Below are 21,609 nucleotides of genomic sequence, written 5' to 3' on the forward strand. Positions count from 1 at the left end.
CTGACAGCACGTCAACCCCGGTACACCACATCGCTCCAATTCACTCTATTCCTTGCCCTCCTTTCACCCTCCTGCATGTTCAGGCCCCGATCACACAAAATCTTTTTCATTCCATCTTTCCACCTCCAATTTGGTCTCCCTCTTCTCGTTCCCTCCACCTCCGACACATATATTCTCTTGGTCAATCTTTCCTCACTCATTCTCTCCATGTGCCCGAACCATTTCAAAACACCCTCTTCTGCTCTCTCAACCACGCTCTTTTTATTTCCACACATCTCTCTTACCCTTACGTTACTTACTCGATCAAACCACCTCACACCACACATTGTCCTCAAACATCTCATTTCCAGCACATCCATCCTCCTGCGCACAACTCTATCCATAGCCCACGCCTCGCAACCATACAACATTGTTGGAACCACTATTCCTTCAAACATACCCATTTTTGCTTTCCGAGATAATGTTCTCGACTTGCACACATTCTTCAAGGCTCCCAGAATTTTCGCCCCCTCCCCCACCCTATGATTCACTTCCGCTTCCGTGGTTCCATCCGCTGCCAGATCCACTCCTAGATATCTATAACACTATACTTCCTCCAGTTTTTCTCCATTCAAACTTACCTCCCAATTGACTTGACCCTCAACCCTACTGTACCTAATAAACTTGCTCTTATTCACATTTACTCTTAACTTTCTTCTTTCACACACTTTACCAAACTCAGTCACCAGCTTCTGCAGTTTCTCACATGAATCAGCCACCAGCGCTGTACCATGAGTCATACATACATTAAATAACCTTACCAACCAGTCAACAATACAGTCACCCCCTTTTTTAATAAATTCCACTGCAATACCATCCAAACCCGCTGCCTTGCCGGATTTCATCTTCCGCAACGCTTTTACTACCTCTTCTCTGTTTACCAAATCATTTTCCCTAACCCTCTCACTTTGCACACCACCTTGATCAAAACACCCTATATCTGTCACTCTATCATCAAACACATTCAACAAACTTTCAAAATACTTAGTCCATTTCCTTCTCACATCACCACTACTAGTTATCACCTCCCCATTAGCCCCCTTCACTGAAGTTCCCATTCGCTCAGAGAATGTAGGTTTCCGGCAGGGTTGTGTGATGTCTCCATGGTTGTTTAATTTCTTTATGGGTGGGATTGTTAGGGAGGTGAATGCAAGAGTTTTGGAAAGAGGGGCAAGTATGCAGTCCGTTGTGGATGATAGAGCTTGGGAAGTGAGTCAGTTGTTGTTCGCTGATGATACAGTGCTGGTGGTTGATTCATGTGAGAAACTGCAGAAGCTGGTGACTGAGTTTGGTAAAGTGTGTGAAAGAAGAAAGTTAAGAGTAAATGTGAATAAGAGCAAGTTTATTAGGTACAGTAGGGTTGAGGGTCAAGTCAATTGGGAGGTAAGTTTGAATGGAGAAAAACTGGAGGAAGTATAGTGTTATAGATATCTAGGAGTGGATCTGGCAGCGGATGGAACCACGGAAGCGGAAGTGAATCATAGGGTGGGGGAGGGGGCGAAAATTCTGGGAGCCTTGAAGAATGTTTGGAAGCCGAGAACATTATCTCGGAAAGCAAAAATGGGTATGTTTGAAGGAATAGTGGTTCCAACAATGTTGTATGGTTGCGAGGCGTGGGCTATGGATAGAGTTGTGCGTAGGAGGGTGGATGTGCTGGAAATGAGATGTTTGAGGACAATATGTGGTGTGAGGTGGTTTGATCGAGTAAGTAATGTAAGGGTAAGAGAGATGTGTGGAAATAAAAAGAGTGTGGTTGAGAGAGCAGAAGAGAGTGTTTTGAAATGGTTTGGAAACATGGAGAGAATGATTGAGGAAAGATTGACCAAGAGGATACATGTGTCGAGATGGAGGGAACGAGGAGAAGTGGGAGACCAAATTGGAGGTGGAGAGATGGAGTGAAAAAGATTTTGAGTGATCGGGGCCTGAACATGCAGGAGGGTGAAAGGCGTGCAAGGAATAGAGTGAATTGGAACGATGTGGTATACCGGGCTCGACGTGCTGTCAATGGATTGAACCAAAGCATGTGAAGCGTCTGGGGTAAACCATGGAAAGTTCTGTGTGGCCTGGATGTGGAAAGGGAGCTGTGGTTTCGGTGCATTATTACATGACAGCTAGAGACTGAATGTGAACGAATGGAGCCTTTGTTGTCTTTTCCTAGCGCTACCTCGCACACATGAAGGGGGAGGGGGTTGTTATTCCATGTGTGGCGAGGTGGCGATGGGAATAAAGAAAGGCAGACAGTATGAATTATGTACATGTGTATATATGTATATGTCTGTGTGTGTATATATATGTATACATTGAGATGTATAGGTATGTATATTTGCGTGTGTGGACGTGTATGTATATACATGCGTATGTGGGTGGGTTGGGCCATTCTTTCGTCTGTTTCCTTGCGCTACCTCGCTAACGCGGGAGACAGCAACAAAGCAAAATAAATAAGTAAATATAATATATATATATATATATATATATATATATATATATATATATATATATATATATATATATATATATCCCTGGGGGATAGGAGAAAGAATACTTCCCACGCATTCCCCGCGTGTCGTAAGCGACTAGAGGGGACGGGAGTGGGGGGGGCTAGAAACCCTCCCCTCCTTGTATTTTAACTTTCTATAATGGGAAACAGAAGGAGTCACGCGGGGAGTGCTCATCCTCCTCGAAGGCTCAGATTAGGGTGTGTAAATGTGTGTGGATGTAACCAAGATGAGAAAAAAGGAGAGATAGGTAGTATGTTTGAGGAAAGGAACCTGGATGTTTTGGCTCTGAGTGAAACGAAGCTCAAGGGTAAAGGGGAAGAGTGGTTTGGGAATGTCTTGGGAGTAAAGTCAGGGGTTGGTGAGAGGACAAGAGCTAAGGAAGGAGTAGCACTACTCCTAAAGCAGGAGTTGTTGGAGTATGTGATAGAGTGTAAGAAAGTAAACTCTACATTGATATGGATAAAACTGAAAGTGGATGGAGAGAGATGGGTGATTATTGATGCCTGTGCACCTGAGCATGAGAAGAAAGATCATGAGAGGCAGGTGTTTTGGGAGCAGGAGAGTGAATGTGTTAGCAGCTTTGATGCACGAGACCGGGTTATAGTGATGGATGATTTGAATGCAAAGGTGAGTAATGTGGCAGCTGAGGGTACAATTGATGTACATGGGGTGTTCAGTTTTGTAAAAGGAAATGGTGAAGAGCTTGTAGATTTATGTGCTGAAAAATGACTTGATTGGGAATACCTGGTTTAAAAAGAGAGATATACTTAAGTGTACGTCTGTAAGTAGGAGAGATGGCCAGAGAGCGTTATTGGATTACGTTTAAATGATAGGCGCGTGAAAGAGACTTTTGGATGATAATGTGCTGAGAGGGGCAACTGAAGGGATGTCTGATCAAAATTTTGTGGAGGCGAAGGTGAAGATTTGTAGAGGTTTCCAGAAAAGAAGAGAGAATGTTGGGGTGAAGAGAGAGGTGAGAGTAAGTGAGCCTGGAAAGGAGACTTGTGAGAGGAAGTACCAGGAGAGACTGAGTGCAGAATGGAAAAAGGTGACAGCAAATGACGTAAGGGGAGTGGGGGGCGGAATGGGATGCAGTTATGGAAGCAGTGATGGCTTGTGCAAAAGATGCCTGAGGCATGAGAAAGGTGGGAGGTGGGCAGATTAGAAAGGAGAGTGAGTGGTGGGACGAAGAAGTAAGACTGTTAGTGAAAGAGAAGAGAGAGGCATTTGGACGAGTTTTGCAGGGAAATAGTGCAAATGACTGGGAGATGTATAAAAGAAAGAGGCAAGAGGTCAAGAGAAAGGTGCAAAAGGTGAAAAAGAAGGCAAATGAGAGTTGGGGTGAGAGAGTATCATTAAATTTTAGAAAGAATAAAAAGATGCTTTGGAAGGAGGTAAATAAAGTGCGTAAAACAAGAGAACAAATGGGAAAATCAGTGAAGGGGGCAAATCGGGAGGTAATAACAAGTAGTGGTGAAGTGAGAGGGAGATGGATTGAGTATTTTGAAGGTTTGTTGAATGTGTTTGATTATAGAGTGGCAGATATAAGGTGTTTTGGTCGAGGTGGTGTGCGAAGTGAGAGGGTCAGGGAGAATGATTTGTTAACAGAGAAGAGGTAGTGAAAGCTTTGTGGAAGATGAAATCCGGCAAGGCGGCGGATTTGGATGGTACATCCGTGGCATTTATTTAAAAAGTTGGTGACTGTGTTGTTGCCTGGTTGGTGAGGATATTCAAAAATATGTATGGTTCACGGTGAAGTGCCCCAGGATTGGCGGAATGCATGCATAGTGCCATTGTACAAAGGCAAAGGGGATGAAGGTGAGTGTTCAAATTAGAGGTATAAGTTTGTTGAGTATTCCTGGGAAATTATATGGGAGGGTATTGATTGAAAGGGTCAAGGCATGTACAGAGCGTCAGATTGGGGAAGAACATTGTGGTTTCAGAATTGGAAGAGGATGTGTGGATCAGGTGTTTATTTTGAAGAATGTATGTGAGAAATAGACTAACGGACGGATTTGTATGTAGCATTTATGGATCTGGAGAAGGCATACGATAGAGTTGATAGAGATGCTCTGTGGAAGGTATTAAGAGTATATGGTGTGGGAGGTAAGTTGCTTGAAGCAGTAAAAAGTTTTTATCGAGGATGTAAAGCATGTATACGAGTAGGAAGAGAGGAAACTGATTGGTTCCCAGTGGATGTCGGTTTGCGGCAAGGATGCGTGATGTCTCCATGGTTGTTTAATTTGTTTATGGATGGGGTTGCTCGGGAGGTGAATGCAAAAGTTTTGAAGAGAGGGGCAAGTATGTAGTCTGTTGTGGATGAGAGGGCTTGAGAAGCGAGTCAGTTGTTGTTCGGTGATGATGCAGCGCTGGTGGCTGATTCGGGTGAGAAACTGCAAAAGTTGTTGAATGAGTTTGGTAAAGAGTATGAAAGAAGAAAGCTGAGAGTAAATGTGAATAAGAGCAAGGCTATTAGGTTCAGTAGGATTGAGGGACAAGTCAATTGGGAGATAAGTTTGGATGGTGAAAAACTGGAGAGAGTGAAGCGTTTTAGATATCTGGAGTGGATTTGGCAGCGGACGGAACCATGGAAGCGGAAGGGAATCACAGGGTGGAGGAGGAGCGAAGGTTCTGGGAGCGTTGAAGAATGTGTGGAAGGCGAGAACGTTATCTCGGAGAGCAAAACTGGGTATGTTTGAAGGAATAGTGGTTCCAACAATGTTATATGGTTGTGAGGTATGGGCTATAGATAGGGTTGTGCGGAGGGTGGATGTGTTGGAAATGAGATCTTTAAAGACAATTAGTGGTGTAAGGTGGTTTGATCAAGTAACTAATGAAAGGGTAAGAGACATGTAAGTTAATAAAAAGAGTGTGGTTGAGAGAGCAGAAGAGGGTGTGTTGAAATGGGTTGGTCACATGGAGGGAATGAGTGAGGAAAGATTGACAAAGAAGATATATGTGTCAGAGGAGGAGGGAACGAGAAGTGGGAGACCAAATAGAAGGTGGGAGGATGGAGTGAAAAAGATTTTGAGCGATAGGGGCCTGAGCATACAGGAAGGTGAAAGGTGTACAAGGAATAGGATGAATTGGAATGATGTGGTATACCGGGGTCGACGTGCTGTCAATTGATTGAACCAGGGCATGTAAAGCATCTAGGGTAAACCAGGGAAAGTTTTGTGGGGCCTGGATGTGGAAAGGGAGCTGTGATTTCGAGGCTTTACACATGACAGCTAGAGACTGAGTGTGAACGAATGTGGCCTTTGTTGTCTTTTCCTAGCGCTACCTCGCGCGCACGCGGGGGGAGGGGAGTCACATTTCTTGTGTGGCGGGGTGGCTGCGAAATGGATGAATGCAGCATGTATGAATATGTACATGTGCATATATGTATATGTCTGAGTATGTATATGTATGTATACGTTGAAATGTATAGGTATTTATACGTGCGTGTGTGGTCGTGTATGTACATACATGTGTATGTGTGTGGGATGGGCCATTCTTCCGTCTGTTTCCTTGCGATACCTCGCTAACGCGGGAGACAGCGGCAAAGTATAATAAATGAATAAATAAATAAATAAATAAATATAAAACTGATGGAGAAGGTGTAAACGAATGCCAAGATGATGACAGGAGGACAGCAGAAGGTATGACTCTCATCAAATGGCCGGCCGCTACGCTGTGATGTTTACACATACAAGTTTGGGGCAGCACCATTTCAGCAACAGATCTGAGCACGCGATAGAAACGACGATGAGGAAAATGCAAACACCACTTCTCGAGTGAATGAAACGTCCGTATGTAATCAGGTAATCATATACAGATAAAGAGACGAACACGTACAATCTTATCATAAAGACGTTCACTATAAGGCGGTAGGAGCGAGGGTATGGATACTGTACATGCAAAAGCTGAAAATAAACTTAAAAGTCACCTCGAACGATCTCAATTAGGAAACAAGGGACAAGCATTGAAAGCAATTACACACACACGTAAGCGCTCGCTCTGCCGACGGTAACTGGGTCAGGAGAGAGAGAGAGAGAGGTTGGTACTCCTGCAAGGAAGCCAACTGATACCCTCTCGAGAAGTGGTGGTTTGGGCTGGGACACCGGACCGAGCAACACTGGCGGGATGGTGAGGCTTGGACCTCTGTGTACTGATCAAATCTGGACCATTGTTGGCTGATAACTAAACTGTCATGTGACAATGCTAACGACTACTAACCTCTTGTACGTGTTTTGTGCGTGTCGACGTTGTACGTAAGGCATTTTACCAGCCGTGATCTGCCACAATAACATCTCACATGGGCTCTCGCCCCGTACTAATCCCTCAGTCATTTCTTCGTCTCTCGGCCCTGTATTGGCGAATGTCAAAATATGTTCCTGCCAATATGCATTAAAAACTTTCGTTCGATACTCAAACAATCAGCCCTCGCTTCCACGTTTGTAAATCAGTTTCCCTTTTTCTTTTTTTCATTATCAGCAACAAGCTCTTGTGATTGTCTAAGCATATGGGTTATTAATTTGTGTATGACATATATATATATATACATTCTCAACAAAATCTTTATCTCAACTCTTCGGTAAGTTTGACGGAATAAATATACTCTTAAGCCGAAGTCATTGCCGCTCGTGGACGAGGTGTAAACCGGCAAGAGATTGACCCTCAAGTCAGTGCTCGTTTGCTTTGTGTTGTGAGTGTGTGTGATCATCATATTGAGACCCGTGATAATATAAACGTAAGTACCTTCCAGCCAGATCCTTGCATGCCTTACAAAGCTATAAACACTCATAGTAACCATAATTGTCTTGAAGGTAATTATCTCGAAGTATTATGCCAAACGATGTTTCATTGGAGGTGTATAATGTTTCGCTCGCGGCTTACTTAACCACGTAGCTTACTCCTAATGAAACTAGTGGCATATATGACAGGGGCAACGCAGGAGATGTATAGTGGTTAGTAATGGTGTGGGAGGTGAGTTGCTGTGAGCTGTGTTGACGTTCTATGAAAACATGACAGGAGGAGGAGGAGGAAGTTTTGGTATAGGTGTGGGCGTTCGACACGGGTGTTTGACGACCTGGTGGTTCATAAGTGTATGTGTGTATGTGTGTATGCACGTTGTTGTGATCAAGGAAAGTGGGAAGACAATGTGAAGGAGATGAATTAACATTAAACGGGTAGAATGGTTAACTGGCTGAATGGTATAGGGAGGGGTGTGTGGTTTAAGTGTCAGTGCGTAGAAATCGTAAAGTAAGGTACACACGATCAGTAATACCGTCTGCATTTTATGTAGTGTCAATATTACTGATGGTGTGTGTGTGTGTGTGTGTGTGTGTGTCGTACTGATGTACTGTCAATATCGAACATTCCATACTGGTGGATTCTCGAACATTTTGAGATCCAGGTGTCAGTGTGTGTGGGCGGGGCCAAAGATAAGACCAAATTGCTTAATCGCTTGTTCGCTTGGGTACTGTCGCTCCCACCAGTGTTGCCATAGCCACGAGGAACTCTGTCATTACAAAGTCGCGAAGGCAGCAGATTTAGAGAAACAAGAACAGAAAAGCTTAATTGTACCTATTTATTACTTTATAGAAAGAGTTACCATAATAATTGCAGTACAAGCTTTGTCCCTATTTACCATTTCACTCGAATGATAACGGCTGAGAACAATCAAACGATGTACGCACAACGGTTTAATGACCATTATACTGATGATGACCATTATACTGATGATAATGACCATTATACAGATGATAATGACCATTTTACTGTGAATGACCATTATGGTGATGATAATGACCATTATACAGGTGACAATGACCATTATACAGGTGATAATGACCATTATACTGATGATAATGACCATTATACAGATGATAATGACCATTAAACTGATGATAGTGAGCCTTTGTTCACCGTACTGACAGTGATAAGAATGATGAGTTATGTTACTGACAACAATACTGATCATGTGTACCTTGCTTAACCCAGAGAAGGACGGTCAAATTGTTGACGTGGTCATACGGGCTTGGGCCGTTTTCAGCTCGCTGCCCACAGTCGTTCCCTGAAATTCATCTTGAGATACACAAGTAAAACATCCAAGTCTCCCCCCTCTCTCTTTCACACCATCCGCCAGAACTCCGCACAAAAAACGTGGGGCTGAGGTAGGTGAGTGTCAGGTGAGGGTGGGTTACTCTGCTCCCGAGTTATTGACCATGGTCGCTTGCCATCACTCAAATATTGTCCAAAGTATTCTCTTGCGTCACTTTACTCCCTCAGAGCGGTCGATATAGAGTTCGTGTCAAGTATCGTAAATGGATGAAAGATTTGTGTGACAGCCCGTGTGGAACTGTGTCTCTCGAATTATCTCTGAAATCGAGAGACATTGTGATGGGAAACATAGCGAGAGACTTTGACACCCACAGATTTTAAGGAGTTGATGTCTTTCGTCTGTAAGGCATTATTGTTATTTAGTAATAGCAGTGATGGTGCAGTTATTATTGTTTCTTATTAATTTATCATTATTCTGATCATTGATGTTATTGTTATTATTATCAATATCATTATTAGGGTTATCATTAACTAGAACTGTTATCAGAGGACGTGCACATATGCTGGTGCACAACTCGGGTGTGTACAGATGTGTTTCTATTCCACAGGTGCATCTGAAGGTCTTACGAGTGGAGGAAACGATTTATACAGGGAGCGAACTTGAGTGACGATGTGCACGGAGAGGACAAGAGGAAGGAAGCTACGGACAGCTACGGAGGCCGAGGTGAGTGTTCGTGACCAACCATTCGGGTCATGAGTAATTTGTTGGTGACAAACAATAGGGTCGTAAGTAGGGTTGTTTTCTATGACACTGGTGGTCATAACTAGTTTGTTCGTGACAAGCGAATGGGTGTCTTTATTTTGGGCACAAATCTATGAATATTTGAGTACAAATTTACGGACTTTCAGGACAACCTTACGAATCTAGAGCATAAATTTCCAAACCTTTAGCACGAACGTTGAGGTGTATGAACCTCTGAGCACTAACTTACGAACCTTCTGCACGAATTGACGAACTTAGTGTACGTAGAGCACGAAGGTACGATCATTGAGCGCGATGGTACATCCCTTAACCACAAAGGTACCAACAACACCTTGAGTGTGTGATGTTGTCTCTTAAGGAGTTGGATTTTTAACGTCAGGCCAAGACCAGGGAGTGAGGGTCACACGGTACGTGCTCAATGTGTGTCGTCGAGTCGGGTCCTTGCTAATATGGGGTGCATGAACGTCTTGAAGCCTAAGCTGTTGACGAGAGAAGATGGGGGGTGTAGTGCTTGCTGAGATAATTTACTCCCTCTAGAAAACGGCGAAGTGAAATTCTTTTCACAGGCATTTTCAGTAAAGTTCAAAGATGAAGCTGATTCTGAAAGAAGAAGACTTGGTCCTTCTAAGTGTTTGCCCCCCCAGGTTGCTAATTAGTTCAAGAGGTGCGACGTCGGGAAAATACGTATGTAAAGTGCAATACAGTATTTTGCAGTGAGGGTTGAAATGTTAGATTCTTGAATCGGAGAGGAATTATTAGTGGCTGACCCTTGTGAATCATTACGGGTGACATGGTTGGTGTCGTCCCTAGAGTACAAAGGGTTAAAGGTCAGGAATGAAATTTAGAGTGACACTTGGCCTGTAGGGAGGTCCATGTTGACCTGATGATCAGAAACCAAACGCTGCTGTCAGTACTGTGTCTACTTCATATACGTATGTGTAGCTTGCAAGTACGAGGGGTGTAGTTAAATCATCTTGAGGGTTAAAAACACTTTATTTCTCATTCCCTCGAAGTAGGTGTGTGTGTGTGTGTTGGTTTACGTGTGTGTGTGTGTGTGTGTGTGTCCACAGGAATTCATCCTTTTCAACCACTGTAACAGCTCTCGGGCCGGCGCTCGACAGATATTCGATCATATTTATACCGAAAAAGATATAAAGGGGAAGAAACCAATGCAATTAAAAGAGTAGGTAGTTCTGTCTGCCCCCGACGGACGGGGATACTAAAGCAAAATCAGTAAACATGAAATACTCGCGAGCAGAGACCCTACTGACACGGAGGATGTAAGATGGTTCCGGCCATCACCACAACACTCCTAAGCCAGCAGGGTAGTGCTTCCCTGAGGGCGGCTGCTCTTTCCATTCTACACCTTTACCAGGAGCCTTCGATACGAACTGGTGTAAAAGATTGACTAAAGAAAGAGGATTAGCATCTGACCCATGAACTTTAACGTGGTCTTCGTGAGGAGAAAAAGAAAAAAAAGAAACGAATTACGGCAGACAAAGGTTGGGAGTGTGTACATAAGAAGCGAATTGATGAGACTGGACTGTGGAGGGGCAATTATTATTAGGATCAAAGGCTCCGTGTTTTGTAAATATAAAGCCAGGGAATTACATTCATTTTCGAGAGGATGGGAGATGGGGAATGAGTGATCTTATCGTAGGGTTTTATGGTGATGAACTACATGACTTTACATGAGAAAGACAGATAACAGGAGGCCTGATTGGCCCACAACTGGGTTGTCTTTAAAAAAAAAAAAAAAAAAAAAAAAACCGGAGTTTAACTTGACAAGAAAATTATTGTGCTTAATGATAAGGTCATGGAAGATGTGGTTCTACTACCATGAGCATAGTTGGGTTATATTTTTTCTTTTTTTTAACAACAGCGTCTTTTTCGCAGCGAGTTTTTGATATTTTTTTCTCCTAGTGAGGAAAGATAAAGGGATTGAGTAGTTTCAGCGGGAAGATAACCGTGTCAACTACGTCCTTGACCTAGAGGGTAGAATCGTGTAATCAAGGGTGTTGGGAAGAGAGTACATTGAGTGCAAAGCTGTCATTCCCCATGACGTGACGAATGATGCAGGATTAGGCTTGGCATTACCATACGAATGACGCCAGGGAACAAAATGCAGGGCAGATATGATGAGCAGGATATGTTGGTTCTGAAGACTAGAGAGAGAGTGTCTGCTGGTGTACAGGTCAGGGTGGAGGTGAAGAGGTCGAACAGTGTCACGTCCCCAGGCGTCTGAGCAATATTGGTTGGCTAATAAACAAATGGAGTGAGGATCAGCATGAGTACGTGGGTTTGCAAGTGTTTTTTCACACTCAAAATTTGAAGAATGCCAAGATTTGCAGGTCTGCATATCTATCAATATATCTATCTATTTATCAATATATCTATTGGACCCCTGCATCTTCAGAGTTGCACTTCAGTCAGGAACAGGGAAATGAAGGACTCGTTAGAACGATACAGCCTCGTTAATGGTGACTTTTCAACAAAAATCACGTGGCTTCATAAAGGCAGAAACACCAATAGGAAAAAGGAAACACGAGAATCGTGGAGGCTTTCGTGTATTACCTCATCATCACTAATTACAAGGTCACTTGACCCCTTCCATGATTCCCCTGGGTCTGTATATGTAACTTCTATTGTATCTTTTCTCACTCTGTATCTAGTCCTACGAAGACTAGGTATTATACGAAAGCGGTCGGGAGTCTCGCGTTTCCATATATATATATATATATATATATATATATATATATATATATATATATATATATATATATGGGAGCGGGGGGCCAGAAATCCTCCCCTCCTTGTATTAACTTTCTAAAATGGGAAACAGAAGAAGGAGTCACGCGGGGAGTGCTCATCTTCCTCGAAGGCTCAGAGTGGGGTGCCTAAATGTGTGTGGATGTAACCAACATGTGAAAAAAGGAGAGATAGGTAGTATGTTTGAGGAAAGGAACCTGGATGTTTTGGCTCTGAGTGAAACGAAGCTCAAGGGTAAAGGGGAAGAGTGGTTTGGGAATGTCTGGGGAGTAAAGTCAGGGGTTAGTGAGAGGACAAGAGCAAGGGAAGGAGTAGCAATACTCCTGAAACAGGAGTTGTGGGAGTATGTGATAGAGTGTAAGAAAGTAAATTCTCGATTAATATGGGTAAAACTGAAAGTTGATGGAGAGAGGTGGGTGATTATTGGTGCATATGCACCTGGGCATGAGAAGAAAGATCAAGAGAGGCAAGTGTTTTGGGAGCAGCTGAATGAGTGTGTTAGTGGTTTTGATGCACGAGACCGGGTTATAGTGATGGGTGATTTGAATGCAAAGGTGAGTAATGTGGCAGTTGAGGGAATAATTGGTATACATGGGGTGTTCAGTGTTGTAAATGGAAATGGTGAAGAGCTTGTAGATTTATGTGCTGAAAAAGGACTGATGATTGGGAATACCTGGTTTAAAAAGCGAGATATACATAAGTATACTTATGTAAGTAGGAGAGATGGCCAGAGAGCGTTATTGGATTACGTGTTAATTGACAGGCGTGCGAAAGAGAGACTTTTGGATGTTAATGTGCTGAGAGGTGCAACTGGAGGGATGTCTGATCATTATCTTGTGGAGGCTAAGGTGAAGATCTGTATGGGTTTTCAGAAAAGAAGAGTGAATGTTGGGGTGAAGAGGGTGGTGAGAGTAAGTGAGCTTGAGAAGGAGACCTGTGTGAGGAAGTACCAGGAGAGACTGAGTACAGAATGGAAAAAGGTGAGAACAATGGAAGCAAGGGGAGTGGGGGAGGAATGGGATGTATTTAGGGAATCAGTGATGGATTGCGCAAAAGATGCTTGTGGCATGAGAAGAGTGGGAGGTGGGTTGATTAGAAAGGGTAGTGAGTGGTGGGATGAAGAAGTAAGAGTATTAGTGAAAGAGAAGAGAGAGGCATTTGGACGATTTTTGCAGGGAAAAAATGCAATTGAGTGGGAGATGTATAAAAGAAAGAGACAGGAGGTCAAGAGAAAGGTGCAAGAGGTGAAAAAAAGGGCAAATGAGAGTTGGGGTGAGAGAGTATCATTAAATTTTAGGAAGAATAAAAAGATGTTCTGGAAGGAGGTAAATAAAGTGCGTAAGACAAGGGAGCAAATGGGAACTTCAGTGAAGGGCGCAAATGGGGAGGTGATAACAAGTAGTGGTGATGTGAGAAGGAGATGGAGTGAGTATTTTGAAGGTTTGTTGAATGTGTTTGATGATAGAGTGGCAGATATAGGGTGTTTTGGTCGAGGTGGTGTGCAAAGTGAGAGGGTTAGGGAAAATGATTTGGTAAACAGAGAAGAGGTAGTGAAAGCTTTGCGGAAGATGAAAGCCGGCAAGGCAGCAGGTTTGGATGGTATTGCAGTGGAATTTATTAAAAAAGGGGGTGACTGTATTGTTGACTGGTTGGTAAGGTTATTTAATGTATGTATGACTCATGGTGAGGTGCCTGAGGATTGGCGGAATGCGTGCATAGTGCCATTGTACAAAGGCAAAGGGGATAAGAGTGAGTGCTCAAATTACAGAGGTATAAGTTTGTTGAGTATTCCTGGTAAATTATATGGGAGGGTATTGATTGAGAGGGTGAAGGCATGTACAGAGCATCAGATTGGGGAAGAGCAGTGTGGTTTCAGAAGTGGTAGAGGATGTGTGGATCAGGTGTTTGCTTTGAAGAATGTATGTGAGAAATACTTAGAAAAGCAAATGGATTTGTATATAGCATTTATGGATCTGGAGAAGGCATATGATAGAGTTGATAGAGATGCTCTGTGGAAGGTATTAAGAATATATGGTGTGGGAGGAAAGTTGTTAGAAGCAGTTAAAAGTTTTTATCGAGGATGTAAGGCATGTGTACGTGTAGGAAGAGAGGAAAGTGATTGGTTCTCAGTGAATGTAGGTTTGCGGCAGGGGTGTGTGATGTCTCCATGGTTGTTTAATTTGTTTATGGATGGGGTTGTTAGGGAGGTAAATGCAAGAGTTTTGGAAAGAGGGGCAAGTATGAAGTCTGTTGGGGATGAGAGAGCTTGGGAAGTGAGTCAGTTGTTGTTCGCTGATGATACAGCGCTGGTGGCTGATTCATGTGAGAAACTGCAGAAGCTGGTGACTGAGTTTGGTAAAGTGTGTGGAAGAAGAAAGTTAAGAGTAAATGTGAATAAGAGCAAGGTTATTAGGTACAGTAGGGTTGAGGGTCAAGTCAATTGGGAGGTGAGTTTGAATGGAGAAAAACTGGAGGAAGTGAAGTGTTTTAGATATCTGGGAGTGGATCTGGCAGCGGATGGAACCATGGAAGCGGAAGTGGATCATAGGGTGGGGGAGGGGGCGAAAATTCTGGGAGCCTTGAAGAATGTGTGGAAGTCGAGAACATTATCTCGGAAAGCAAAAATGGGTATGTTTGAAGGAATAGTGGTTCCAACAATGTTGTATGGTTGCGAGGCGTGGACTATGGATAGAGTTGTGCGCAGGAGGATGGACGTGCTGGAAATGAGATGTTTGAGGACAATGTGTGGTGTGAGGTGGTTTGATCGAGTGAGTAACGTAAGGGTAAGAGAGATGTGTGGAAATAAAAAGAGCGTGGTTGAGAGAGCAGAAGAGGGTGTTTTGAAGTGGTTTGGGCACATGGAGAGAATGAGTGAGGAAAGATTGACCAAGAGGATATATGTGTCGGAGGTGGAGGGAACGAGGAGAAGAGGGAGACCAAATTGGAGGTGGAAAGATGGAGTGAAAAAGATTTTGTGTGATCGGGGCCTGAACATGCAGGAGGGTGAAAGGAGGGCAAGGAATAGAGTGAATTGGAGCGATGTGGTATACCGGGGTTGACGTGCTGTCAGTGGATTGAATCAAGGCATGTGAAGCGTCTGGGGTAAACCATGGAAAGCTGTGTAGGTATGTATATTTGCGTGTGTGGACGTATGTATATACATGTGTATGGGGGTGGGTTGGGCCATTTCTTTCGTCTGTTTCCTTGCGCTACCTCGCAAACGCGGGAGACAGCGACAAAGTATAAAAAAAAAAAAAATATATATATATATATATATATATATATATATATATATATATATATATATATATATATATATATATATATGATGATCACACTACTTCTTGATTAAAGTTTAAAAGTGAAATCTCCCTTCAGTAATTCATATGATTTCATTTAACATATAATTTTTCTAAGCATGTGGCACGACAATGTTTCGTGGAGACGATCCACATTTTCAGGTGCCAATACTTAAAAGTTATATAAATTTCAACATCACAACTGAGAACGCGCCGTTTAGCGCTAATCAGTATAGACCAATCACTGTCCGCTTTGTGTGACAGTAACCGTTGAAAGGGAGAGTGATTAAGTGGGTTCACGTGACGGGGGTTGACATGGGTTGCTGGGTGTCTCTGGAACAACTTACTGTTGTTTATAGTTTTATCAGTTATCTCGTAATGATTTGGTTAAAGCTAGGATAGGCTTTAAAGTTGCCTGGGGACAAAATAAAGTTTGTACTATTTGCAACTAAGATTCAATGACGTTGCGTGTGGCATAATCAGCAGAGGTGTATAGCTATACAATAGCAGGATTTTCAAGATCTCTGGGGGTGATCATTTTCATGATATTGTTAAGCGATCGAATTTCTGTTGTCATCCCTACGCACTTCATGACGGTGCCAATAATACCTCTCCGTTACCATTTTTCCGGTCTGGCCTATACAAATATTTTTACATGCCTTGAATTTGACGGCGTAAACACTCCCAGTTGTTGCATGATTTGGCCTACAATTTATTAAGGTCTTACTGATGGTGTTATTGTGCTGGAAAGCAACATTACAAGCACTGTTTTTAGAACATGTCTTAGATAAGCTAAGTTGGAAGAATAGGGCAACACTAAACATTTAGACATCCTTATGTGTCACATTTTTTGTCACAAGAAGCATTATGTCTTCCTAGCTTTTCAGTAAGCTTTGTTCACGAATCACTTGGGATAATATAACTGTCTAAAAATACATCTTATATGACTACATTCGTCTACCAGTCCTGTGGGATGTTATATCCGTAGTGCTTTTAAAAACATAGGCATAACTACAAACATTTTTATAGAAGAATCATGAACTGAGAAATAATGAATGTATCTCTCAGAGTTGGTAGGCTTCATTTTCTGTAGATCTTAATGGACAAATGATTAGATTCTCTAGTTATCAACACATCGCCCTTTCTTGATGTGTTGATAACGAGAGAATCTGATCACTTGTCCTTTAAACTCTACAGGAAGCCTACTAACTCTCATCATTTCTCAGTACATGATTCTTCTATAGAAATGGTTGTAGTTCCATGTATGTTTTAAAGAACGCTACGGATATGTGGTTCCATAGGCCTGGTAGACGAATGTAGTTATATAAGACGTATCTTTAGGCAGTTTTATTACCCTCAAGTGATTTGTGAACAAAGCTTACTGGAAAGCTAGGAAGACACTTTATGCTTCTTGTAACAAAAATTTGACAAATGAGGAAGTCTAAAGGTTTAGTGTTGCCCTATTTTCCCAACCTAACAAATCTAAGACATGTTTTAAAAACCAGTGCTTTCCAGTATAATAACACCTTCAAGTAAGACCTAACTAAATGATTAGTTAGCCAAATCATGCAACAAATGGAAGTGTTTACCCCGTCACACACACACACACACACACACACACACATATATATATATATATATATATATATATATATATATATATATATATATATATATATATATATATATATTTTTTTTTTGCTTTGTCGCTGTCTCCCGCGTTTGCGAGGTAGCGCAAGGAAACAGACGAAAGAAATGGCCCAACCCACCCCCATACACATGTATATACATACGTCCACACACGCAAAATATACATACCTACACAGCTTTCCATGGTTTACCCCAGACGCTTCACATGCCTTGATTCAATCCACTGACAGCACGTCAACCCCGGTATACCACATCGCTCCAACTCACCCTATTCCTTGCCCTCCTCTCACCCTCCTGCATGTTCAGGCCCCGATCACACAAAATCTTTTTCACTCCATCTTTCCACCTCCAATTTGGTCTCCCTCTTCTCCTCGTTCCCTCCACCTCCGACACATATATCCTCTTGGTCAATCTTTCCTCACTCATTCTCTCCATGTGCCCAAACCATTTCAAAACACCCTCTTCTGCTCTCTCAACCACGCTCTTTTTATTTCCACACATCTCTCTTACCCTTAGGTTACTTACTCGATCAAACCACCTTACACCACACATTGTCCTCAAACATCTCATTTCCAGCACATCCATCCTCCTGCGCACAACTCTATCCATAGCCCACGCCTCGCAACCATACAACATTGTTGGAACCACTATTCCTTCAAACATACCCATTTTTGCTTTCCGAGATAATGTTCTCGACTTCCACACATTCTTCAAGGCTCCCAGAATTTTCGCCCCCTCCCCCACCCTATGATCCACTTCCGCTTCCATGTTTCCATCCGCTGCCAGATCCACTCCCAGATATCTAAAACACTTCACTTCCTCCAGTTTTTCTCCATTCAAACTCACCTCCCAATTGACTTGACCCTCAACCCTACTGTACCTAATAACCTTGCTCTTATTCACATTTACTCTTAACTTTCTTCTTCCACACACTTTACCAAACTCAGTCACCAGCTTCTGCAGTTTCTCACATGAATCAGCCACCAGCGCTGTATCATCAGCGAACAACAACTGACTCACTTCCCAAGCTCTCTCATCCCCAACAGACTTCATACTTGCCCCTCTTTCCAAAACTCTTGCATTCACCTCCCTAACAACCCCATCCATAAACAAATTAAACAACCATGGAGACATCACACACCCCTGCCGCAAACCTACATTCACTGAGAACCAATCACTTTCCTCTCTTCCTACACGTACACATGCCTTACATCCTCGATAAAAACTTTTCACTGCTTCTAACAACTTGTCTCCCACACCATATATTCTTAATACCTTCCACAGAGCATCTCTATCAACTCTATCATATGCCTTCTCCAGATCCATAAATGCTACATACAAATCCATTTGCTTTTCTAAGTATTTCTCGCATACATTCTTCAAAGCAAACACTTGATCCACACATCCTCTACCACTTCTGAAACCACACTGCTCTTCCCCAATCTGATGCTCTGTACATGCTTTCACCCTCTCAATCAATACCCTCCCATATAATTTACCAGGAATACTCAACAAACTTATACCTCTGTAATTTGAGCACTCACTCTTATCCCCTTTGCCTTTGTACAATGGCACTATGCACGCATTCCGCCAATCCTCAGGCACCTCACCATGAGTCATACATACATTAAATAACCTTACCAACCAGTCAACAATACAGTCACCCCCTTTTTTTTAATAAATTCCACTGCAGTACCATCCAAACCTGCTGCCTTGCCGGCTTTCATCTTCCGCAAAGCTTTTACTACCTCTTCTCTGTTTACCAAATCATTTTCCCTAACCCTCTCACTTTGCACACCACCTCGACCAAAACACCCTATATCTGCCACTCTATCATCAAACACATTCAACAAACCTTCAAAATACTCACTCCATCTCCTTCTCACATCACCACTACTTGTTATCGCCTCCCCATTTGCGCCCTTCACTGCAGTTCCCATTTGCTCCCTTGTCTTACGCACTTTATTTACCTCCTTCCAGAACATCTTTTTATTCTCCCTAAAATTTAATGATACTCTCTCACCCCAACTCTCATTTGCCCTTTTTTTCACCTCTTGCACCTTTCTCTTGACCTCCTGTCTCTTTCTTTTATACATCTCCCACTCAATTTCATTTTTTCCCTGCAAAAATCGTCCAAATGCCTCTCTCTTCTCTTTCACTAATACACTTACTTCTTCATCCCACCACTCACTACCCTTTCTAATCAACCCACCTCCCACTCTTCTCATGCCACAAGCATCTTTTGCGCAATCTATCACTGATTCCCTAAATACATCCAATTCCTCCCCCACTCCCCTTACTTCCATTGCTCTCACCTTTCTCCATTCTGTACTCAGTCTCTCCTGGTACTTCCTCACACAAGTCTCCTTCCCAAGCTCACTTACTCTCACCACCCTCTTCACCCCAACATTCACTCTTCTTTTCTGAAAGCCCATACAAATCTTCACCTTAGCCTCCACAAGATAATGATCAGACATCCCTCCAGTTGCACCTCTCAGCACATTAACATCCAAAAGTCTCTCTTTCGCGCGCCTGTCAATTAACACGTAATCCAATAACGCTCTCTGGCCATCTCTCCTACTTACATAAGTATACTTATGTATATCTCGCTTTTTAAACCAGGTAATCCCAATCATCAGTCCTTTTTCAGCACATAAAGCTACAAGCTCTTCACCATTTCCATTTACAACACTGAACACCCCATGTATACCAATTATTCCCTCAACTGCCACATTACTCACCTTTGCATTCAAATCACCCATCACTATAACCCGGTCTCGTGCATCAAAACCACTAACACACTCATTCAGCTGCTCCCAAAACACTTGCCTCTCATGATCTTTCTTCTCATGCTCAGGTGCATATGCACCAATAATCACCCATCTCTCTCCATCAACTTTCAGTTTTACCCATATTAATCGAGAATTTACTTTCTTACATTCTATCACATACTCCCACAACTCCTGTTTCAGGAGTACTGTTACTCCTTCCCTTGCTCTTGTCCTCTCACTAACCCCTGACTTTACTCCCAAGACATTCCCAAACCACTCTTCCCCTTTACCCTTGAGCTTCGTTTCACTCAGAGCCAAAACATCCAGGTTCCTTTCCTCAAACATACTACCTATCTCTCCTTTTTTCACATCTTGGTTACATCCACACACATTTAGGCACCCCAATCTGAGCCTTCGAGGAGGATGAGCACTCCCCGCGTGACTCCTTCTTCTGTTTCCCATTTTAGAAAGTTAAAAAATACAAGGAGGGGAGGATTTCTGAAAACTGTAACCGAGAGATGTTATTGGCACCGTCATGCAGTACGCAGGGATGACCACAAAAATGTGATCGCTAAACACAGCCATGAAAATGATCACCCCCAGAGATCTTGAAAATCCCGTTATTCTATACCCCTCTGCTGATTATGCCACACACAACGTCACTGAATCTGTCTTAATTGCTAATACTAAGAACTTGAATTTGTCCCCAGGCAACTTTAAAGTCCATCCTGGCTTTAACCAAATCATTGAGAGAATTCACAAAACCCAATAACAAAAAAGAAAGTTGTTCAAGACACACCCAGCTACCCACGTCAACCCCTTCCACGTGATCCCCTTCCTTAATCTCTCTCCCTTACAACGGTTACTGCCACACAAAGCGGACAGTGATTGGTCTGTACTGATTGATTGGTGCTGGACAGCGGTACTCCGTTGTGATGTTGGGATTTAAATAACTTTAACTATTGGCACCTGATGAGGGGGATTGTCTACACGAAACATGTCGTGCCGCTTGTATAGAAAAATTACATGTTAAATAAAATCATATGAACTACTGAAGTGTAATTTCACCTTCATACATATATAATGCGATGTCTCAGTATATCGACCTGCTTGTCGATAATGTTTATCACGATTTTGTTCATCATTATTCTAATGCCATTGTACCGCGTGCTTATTTTTGTTAAAGATAGGAAAAAAAAAAAAAAAGAATTCGAACCCAGAATACCGAATGAAGAAATTATTCGGACAGTGAAGAGAAATCTTCGCCGCTCATATGCCCCGTCCTTACACGTGAGGGTCCAAAGCCAAGTGCGTGACAGGGGACGATGTGGGACATCCATCACTTGTCGCTCACTCTCCAGGGACTTGAGTGGCAAATGTCATTTTACCCGAGTCCAAATCGAGGGTTCATTCAGGCTGAAACTGATTCATGTAAGATTCTGTAATTTTTTTTTTGCATTTGCGTAACAAAAAAGATTAATTTGTGTTCGCATATTTCAAAGTCTTCTTAATGTGTTTAACATAGCTGCGTCGAGAGCTTGAGAAATATGGCATCAAATGGTCAGGTTATGAAGAGAATTTCTACTTTCACTTATCTTTAATGGGGTTTTGTTTGGGCATGGTATTTCTAATGACATACAAATACTTGACGTCAAACATTGACACGATCATTTCCCAGATTCGTGTGTCGACTGTAATGGCTACGTTCTGGGTGAACTCAGCATTGGCGCGACACCCAGGAACTGATGCCCATCCCTTCACATCTAGCGGAGGTC

The 21,609-nt window shown here is 42.6% G+C and overlaps 1 protein-coding gene across 1 annotated transcript in view; it reads left to right on the forward strand.

Annotated features, from left to right (window-relative positions):
• Positions 1-7,149: 7,149 nt before the first annotated feature.
• LOC139759070 (palmitoyltransferase ZDHHC3) overlaps positions 7,150-21,609 on the forward strand; it is a 306,923-nt gene continuing 292,463 nt past the window's right edge. The window contains exons 1-2 of the mRNA XM_071681007.1: positions 7,150-7,269; positions 9,191-9,306. The gene's annotated coding sequence lies outside the window, so the exon portion shown is untranslated. The remainder of the gene's footprint in view (positions 7,270-9,190; positions 9,307-21,609) is intronic.

Source organism: Panulirus ornatus, chromosome 32 (genome assembly GCF_036320965.1).
Source record: "Panulirus ornatus isolate Po-2019 chromosome 32, ASM3632096v1, whole genome shotgun sequence".
NCBI lineage: Eukaryota > Metazoa > Arthropoda > Malacostraca > Decapoda > Palinuridae > Panulirus > Panulirus ornatus.